The sequence below is a fragment of the Centruroides sculpturatus genome, unplaced genomic scaffold (genome assembly GCF_000671375.1).
Source record: "Centruroides sculpturatus isolate CEXI.00-Female unplaced genomic scaffold, Cexi_2.0 scaffold516, whole genome shotgun sequence".
Classification (NCBI taxonomy): Eukaryota; Metazoa; Arthropoda; class Arachnida; order Scorpiones; family Buthidae; genus Centruroides; species Centruroides sculpturatus.
The window spans coordinates 403,327-412,119 of NW_019384788.1; positions in this window are offsets into that span (position 1 = coordinate 403,327).

Genomic DNA, 8,793 nt, shown 5'->3' on the forward strand with positions numbered 1-8,793 from the left:
GAAATTAATTCAGTTTAACTTCTCTAATTTGAACTAAACTAATTATTACATAGAATTATTTGAATTAGTGGAAAAGTTCAAATTATAAGAGTTGTATATACATACATATATATATAATATATATATTTTTAAAAATTTTTGTGCTTTTAAAAAAAATAGCCCTTAAGTTCTTTTGTTTATTGGCTGGAACATTTAGTAACGAAGTCAACAAAACTGGTTTGGATTAGGAAAAGTGCACTATAGATAGACTCAGACATTAATCACAAATAGTCAGACAATAAATCAGAATTTCTCATTTGTGAGCTGCTACAAAGTTTTGATTATTTCTTTATTCTTGTAACTTATAATTACAATTTATTTACATTCACAAATGGAAGTATTTCAATGTTTCTTTGTAAATAGTAATTATTGTTTATATATATATTTTTTCTGTTAAATGTATCAATACTTTTCAAACATTTTATGCAGAAAACAACAACAAAAATTGTAAAACAAAATACAACAGAGAACTAAGGTAGAAAAAGAAGCAAAGTTTTGATTAACATTAAATCAAGGAAACACTTTTTGCTCTTTTTATTGACAGTTTTTCCTGAATAGATAACTTTTAAATTTTGAAATGTCAGAAAGTTATTGAAATATAAAAATATCATTATAAAATAATAATATTGCTATACAATCAATCAATCAATCAATCTTTTTATTAAGGCACCATAGAAGTACATGCCCGGTACCGCGAGGCATAGCCGGGCTACAAAACAAGATTACAGGTGGATTATAAGGTGTAGGAATATATGCAATGCATTACAGCAGTTGAATGAAATGTAATAAAATAATACAAAGCAAAAATCATTAAAGCTAGTGAAAAAAAAACAATAAAAAAACAAATAAGAGTATAATAAAAACAAAATTATACATAACTGTAGAAAAAGTAAATAATTAAAATTAGGTAGCGTGTTTACACAATGGTAACATAATAAAAATAGAGAATAGTACAATATATAAATATTATGTAGTGACAGTGGAAAAAATATAAACAAAAGTATGTATATATATACAGGACATGGACAGCTAATGGCTGCAAGTGATACAAAATATTACAGGTACTAAGTACAGAGAAGGGTTACTGGTTGGAGGTGGTAGTTGAGATAACACTGTGTTTTTTCACAAGTGCATCAAAGGCTGTATACAGTTCTTTGTTCTGAAGAAACTCCTTGTGGTGGCATGGCCAGGGGATGTTATTTTTGGAAGCTATTAGCTTGATGTTCGAACGTTCAGTTACAGTCGACCCCCCATAACACTGTTGATTATTCCGTTTTATATGAATTCCATGTTGTACGAGTCACTTAGATTTTACAAATACGTGAGCCNCATTGTGATATACTCTATCTTTAAGATAGCCCCATAAAAAAGAATCACATGGGTTTAAGTTGGGACTATAAGCTAGCCACTCCACGCCACCACCAGCATATTTTTCATGATCTAATCCTGTTTTTACCCTTATTAAATACAGAAATTTCTATTAATATTATTCAAATATCACTGGAATCAATTGTGAGTTAAAAATGATTAATTTTCATTGTTTCTGTAAATCAATCGGTTTATGGCGATAGATAAAACAATGACTTTCAAGATTTATACGTTTTTGAACTCAGAATACCTTGAAACGTCGAGAAATACAAAATAAAATCGGGGTTTTTCCTGTGTGTATGGACGTTAATGTGTGTGGGGGCAAAATTTTGTTTGTTCACTCTATTTGAATCTTAATAACTTCTGTGCATTTTCTCCAAAATTTATGAAATTTCTCAAGGAGGTTTGCGTATAAAGAAGATTGAAGCTATTATATTTTGGTGATTAAAGATCGAGGGATAAAGAGATAAGGGGGGGCCGTGTGTCGTATCTCAAGTAGGGTCGGAATTAATGACGATTTTACTCATTAGCATTTACAGTTTTTTTTATAAAACCCATCCCTACTCTCACAATTAACCTTTTTGATATTTCATAATCATTAAAAGTATAAAAAAATTAGTTTTTTAAATAAAATAACAAGAAATGGTAACAATAATAGAAACAAATTGTTATGCCAGATTTGTAGTTGCAGGTTGTCCTCTGGCTAGTTCATGTGCAAGAAGTCACGATCCAATTGTAGAATTTTCAGAAAAGTATGCCCTTACGTAGTAATTCTTCATCCTCTCCATACAAATGCTAACATTTTTGAAGCATCTTGTGTATATAAATAGGAAATACATATAATAAACTCTTTATTGTAATAAGTATCAATGTTATAACAATTTTTTTTTTCAGTGTCGAACAGATTTGTTTACGCATCACTTAATAATACATCACCATTTTTCTTATGTGATAAAGCCATTTTTAATGCTTTTTTTTCCTAAATAAAAATGTTTATTTTATTTATATTTTTGTTATATTTATTTCATTGACTGCAATACAATTAGTTACTTGTGTAAATATATCTGTATTAGTCTATAATAATTATTTTAATTATTATAATTAAAATAAAGTGTGATGTATTAATACTATTTTAATGTACGTATTCACTAGCAGACATCCAGAAAATATTTTAACGTTTTACTTAAGGATAAAAATAAGTAAATAAAATAAATTTTTATTTAAAAAAATTAAACTTCGAGAAAAAAAATATTAAATACAGATAAATTAATTTCGTGATTTAATTAAGTTTATAATTGTTTTTCTTTGTACCATTTAAATTAATTATATTTTTTTTATAAATTAAATTTGTATCTTCCAGAATAAATGTTTTTGTTATTTATTATATTAATTTATTTATTTTGTGTTACATCAAGTCTGACACTTGTAGCATTTCATTCATTTAATTCAATTGAACTAATTAGTTTTTATATAGAAGAACAAACTAAAAAATACAATAGAGAAGTCTGTGGCTCGTAAACATACAGTCGATTCCCCCTATAACACTGTTGATTATTCCATTTTATATGAATTCCATGTTGTACGAGTCATTTAGATTTTACAAATACGTGAGACGTTCACAGCCCGGCACATGTATTTGTAAAATCTAAGTGACTCGTACAACATGGAATTCATATAAAACGGAATAATCAACAGTGTTATAGGGGGGGGTCGACTGTAATTCAGAAGCACTTTCTAAATGAGACTTTTCAAAAACATGTATTCTGATAATACTATAATGAAAATAAATGTATATAATGGAAATTCTTTAAAATGATATAGAATGAAAGAATAGTTTTTCTAATTGCTGCATCATTTTTGCTAAATTTTATGAAATTTCCACAAATGTTTGTTTGTTCATTTATGGCAATGCAACACTGATAATCTACCTAGGGGAGATGTCTTTTGTGAGGTCTTTTTAAGGGTAACTGATCCCTGTTTGGGCATTACAGAATGGAGAAAACCTAGAAAAATCCATATGGCCAGCCCGTCCTGGCAAGGTACAAACTCCCAGTGTTCTGGGAATGGAACTGCTTAGCCACTGGTGGACTTTCCACAAATGAAATACAGATTATTAGATGGTCACAAGTTGAAAAAAAAGCCAATAAAGTAAAACTTTGTTAAGAAGTTCTTTCAGAGGATACTATTATCTCAAAATGCTTTCTACCTAGACTTCTATTCTATTGAATTCTGTCCCAATTTGAGTCCAACTAATAATTAATATTCCATTTATTAATATGTTGATAACCAATTAAGATGGAGGTCTGTGTATCATATCTGGTAACCCAACTACACGGTAAGCGGGAGTTATGGGTCCAATTCCCATTTTGAGCCAATTCTTCTCTTTCAGAACCTTCTAAATTAATTATTACAATATTGGTTTAATTATAATTATTAAATTTATCAAGAGAGGGGCCTAATGCCTACCTCTAGGCCAATTTACTTAACATTTATTTCAATTAAAAAAAGCACACAGTATATTCACAATATAAAAAATATAGAATAGTCTTCCTTTTTGTCCTGTCCAATCACTAGGAACAAAACCATTTATAAAATGGCTACAAAGCACACATAATGTTGAATTAAAAGATTACTTGTAATTGACAGAACTGTCTAAGTAATAGAAGTTTCTTCTACTTTAAAATATTTAGTTTTAACAACTACTGCAAATTATCTTGTGGTGTTTTCAAATAGCGTAGAGCTTAGCTAAAACAGGAATTAAATTGAAACAGAATTACTTAATTTTTCAGTTTTTATTACTAATTTTTTTTCAGACAATGTGGTGCTCACATTCTACAGGGGCATAAATTTTGTTGCACTCTATGAAGTGATTAGCTCTTAATTTCTTGATTGATATATCATTTTTTGTTCTATTTATGAAGGTCACAAAGAGTAATGGAACAACTATATATCATGCAGTGAGATAAAATGGCCATATAGTTAGTTAAAACTCTGCAAAGCAGGATTAAAACACCATAGAAAGACATGAAAATCAAAAATTCAGTTTTAGTGAAGATAAAAGTTACTTTTGACTTCAATATTAAAAATAGATAAAGTGAAAAAAAAAACAATAATTTAGGCATCAAATATGACCAAGCACAAACCCTGGAATATGAATACAATACTTTGGTATTGGTTAAACAGAACCAATACCAAATTACTTATATTCATATTAAAAAAAAAAGTTTTCTTCAAGAATTTAAATTGTGTTAAACTGAAAAATCAACACATAACTGATCTAAAATAACAACCTAAAAGATCTAACACTTTCTAAAAAATATTTTATGACAAATGTTTTTAATTTTTAAACATTTTATTTATTTAAAAAGGTATACATATATATAATTTAAAAACTTTCAAAAGAAAAGTTACTTTAAAATAATGAATATAATAAAATTACACTGATCTTTTCAACTGTGTTTTTTATTATCAAAGAGATGTACTTACACCATATGCATTTCGAACTGTATTATCTAACAGTTCCTCCTCAGTAGTAGAAACACACAATAATAATGTGAACACTCTAGCATACAACAGTACCGAGATACAATTCAGTCATGGTATAGCAGTAATTTTTATATCATACCAACCAATGAAAATTTGCATACCATCATTTACATTTATTTTATTTTTAGTATTAATGATTATTAAATTTTATTTATTGCTATGAATACAGCTGTCCCTTGATAGTCCGACGTTTTGTAATCCGACATGCTCAGTAGTCCAATGCACCTCCCGTCAAGGTACCCGTCCCTGTTACGTGTCTACTTGCACAGAAGCATGTCACGATGTGAATCTCCCCACCAAATTCTTACACGATGACACACATTTCATGTGTTTTCCGTGAGCAGTTCTGTTCAAACAGTTGGAGTAGGGAATATTGTAGGCTACTGCTAGCAAAACAATGCCAAATATGTAATCACTTTCGGTAATCCGGACACTTTTGATAATCCAACACCCCTTTGGTCCCATACTTGTCAGATTATCAAGGGACAGCTGTACTGTATTTTTAAATATTCTTGTTTCCTTCAATTAGTATATTCGTATTTAAACCAGATTAGAATTGTTTGGTTACATTATATACGAGGGCTGTTCGAAAAGTTCGCGGCCTTGCCTATATGCGGCGCTGCGATCAATTTAATTTTTGGCGGGAATAATTCAGCCATCCTTGCTAAAGATACGATAGCAATTTCCGTTTGATTTGTCGTAAAGTTTTGCCACGACAGCTTAGCAGATAGTCAATGTGCACATGCTTTGTCAAAAATGGAGAAGACAGAGACTCGTGCGGTCATAAAATACCTGACAAAAAAAGGGTTGACCGCATCTCAAATCAAAGCTGACATGGATGAAGTTTTAGGATAGTCTGCTCCTTCGTACACCACTGTGAAAATATGGACAGCCCTTTTTAAATCTGGCAGAGAAAGTGTGGAAGATGACCCTCGCAGCGGACAGCCGTCAACTGCTGTCACTGAAGAAAACATCGACAAAGTTCACGATTTGGTGTTAGCAGATCGCCGTTTGAAAACGCGTGAGATAGCTGAGATAACAGGCATCTTTGTAGACCGAAAGCACCACATCTAACCGAAAATTTGGGTATGACGAAGGTCTCAGCAAGTTGGGTGCCGCATCTGCTGACCTCTGAGCAAAGACGTGTTCGCACTTTGATGTCAAAGGAGTGTTTGGACTTCTACAAGAAAAACCAACGGGATTTCTTGCGTCGGTTTGTGACTACTGACGAAACGTGGATCCATTACTACACTCCTGAAACAAAAGAACAGTCGAAGCAATGGAAACACCACAGTTCGCCACCACCAAAGAAGACAAAAAAAAACAGTTCCATCAGCGGGGAAAGTGATGTCCTCGGTTTTTTTGGAATGCTAAAGGAATCATCTTTATTGACTACCTAGAAAGAGGAAAGACCATCAATGCTGTCTATTACTGTATACTTTTGGAAAAACTGAAGAAAGAAATCGAAGAAAAGAGGCCACACTTGAAGAAGAAGGTTCTGTTTCACCACGATAATGCCAGAATCACTGAACAAAAGATAAACGAACTTAGCTTTCAATTAGTTCCACATCCACCGTGCTCACCTGATTTGGCCCCCAGTGACTTCCACCTTTTTCCAAATTTAAAATAATTCTTGGTTGGAAAGAGATTCCACTCAAATGACGAAGTCATCTCTGAAGTAAACGAGTATTTTGCACACCTTGACAAATCGACCTATTGTAATGGCATAAAAAAGCTAGAACATCGCTGGAATAAGTGCATTGCTAACAAAGGAGACTACATTGAAAAATAAAATAAGTTTTAACATTATTTTGTTTGTTGTTCTATATGAGGCCGCGAACTTTCCGAACAGCCCTCGTAATTGTGTGTTTAAGCCAACAAATAATTTCATTTCTTCAAACAATCTGATTTCTGATTTTAAATTTGATACATATCTGTATTCTTTAATAATTCTATATATGTGAAAAAAATTATTTTATTACTAACTAGTTAATATTACAGAACAATTATTTGTTATACAATTTATTTATAAATTTGAGCTTCTGAGTCCTATATTCATTGCTAGAAACATGGGTGAAGGATCTTCTAACAAGGGCTTTAGAGCCCTTGTTAGAAGATCCACTATTTTAAATGTAAAGGGAATATAAGAGAAACGTTTCCATCCCAGTCTACAGGAAACCTTTGCACCCTCCTGTATACATCCCAGCAGTTTCCAGCATTCCCTCTATACAGTATTCAGTGCCCTTGTTAGAAGAGTCTTCATTCATATTTCTAAGAATGAAAACAACACTCAAATATTTATCTTCAACATAGTGCTCAACATAGATACCAATTTAATTTATATTTTTTTTTCTTCTTGAATACATGATAATTGAAATACTGGCTGTTAAATAACTAACATCAATATCTGCATAAAATCTTGATAATCTTAAGTTAATATTGTTGACATGAACTCATTATCAATAAAATTAGAAATATGCTTGTACAGTAGATATCTTGAAGTTATAAACATTGGTTAATCAAGCAATGACAACTATGTAATTTATGATATTACACAGAACAGGTCTGTAAAAATTCTTGCTTTCTATCAATCATAATGATAGCAAAAATTCTTTTTCAAACCTGATATTAAAAGTAATAAGTACCAAAAATCATCAAGTAATTGTATTTTTTTAATCAGAATAAAATTTATCCTAATTAATAAAAAATTATTTATTCTGGCACTCTTATATGAGTTAAGATTTAGTCATGTGAAGAAAATCATCTATTGATTACAAGAGGAGTGAGTAATAACTAATACTAGTGAAATATTTAATGGAATAAAAAAATTAACCTTTTGATGCAGATGTTTTCACTGTAAAAACATAAAAGTTAAATATATATTTTTATTTAACAAGTGGATGTGACTACAAAACTTTTGTTTAAATAAATTTTTAATTTAAATATTTTATACTTCTTACAAAATTTTAATATAATACTGAATGTAACACTAAAAACAACATAACACCTAAATTAAAGAAACAACTCAAAAACATTTTCAAGAAAATCAAAACACACACAAAACATGAACATCACAACACACACATTATAGAATATATTGATATACTAAAACAAAAACTCTCAGCCAAAGCAAGTAGACTCAAACGATACAAAACGTATACACTATGAAAACAACAAAATAAATTATTCACAAACAACAAAAAAACTTTTCTACAGACAAATCAGTACCAAACAAATACTGATACACAGCACAGTGGCACACCAAAAGAACAAGAACTCCCAACTTATTGGTCTTCTCTTTGGTCCAGTGCTGTTACACACAATGCTGATGCAGGCTGGATTGAGGAGGAGAACAAACTTGCACAACATACCAACTATGCCCTGTGCTGAAATAAACGTACATGACATCTGCTACGCTGTGAACAGAAGACACAACTGGAAGACATCTGGTGTAGATAACATTCACAATTTCTGGTACAAAAAGTTTACATCACTGCACCAGGAACTAGCTAAACATCTAACACAAATCATCACCAACCCACAAGACATGCCAAAATTTCTTACTCAGGGCATCACCAACATGAAACCTAAAAACAACACCACCACAGACCCCACACAATACAGACCAATTACATGTCTACCAACACTATACAAATTATTGACATCCTGTATCACAAACAAAATATACAAACATGTTGAAGAACACGACATTCTTACAGAACAACAAAAAGGTTGCCGTAGAAATCACAGGGGATGCAAAGAACAGTTACTCATAGATTCAGTCATTCTATGGCAAGCACACAAACAACACAGAAACATACACATGGCATATATAGACTA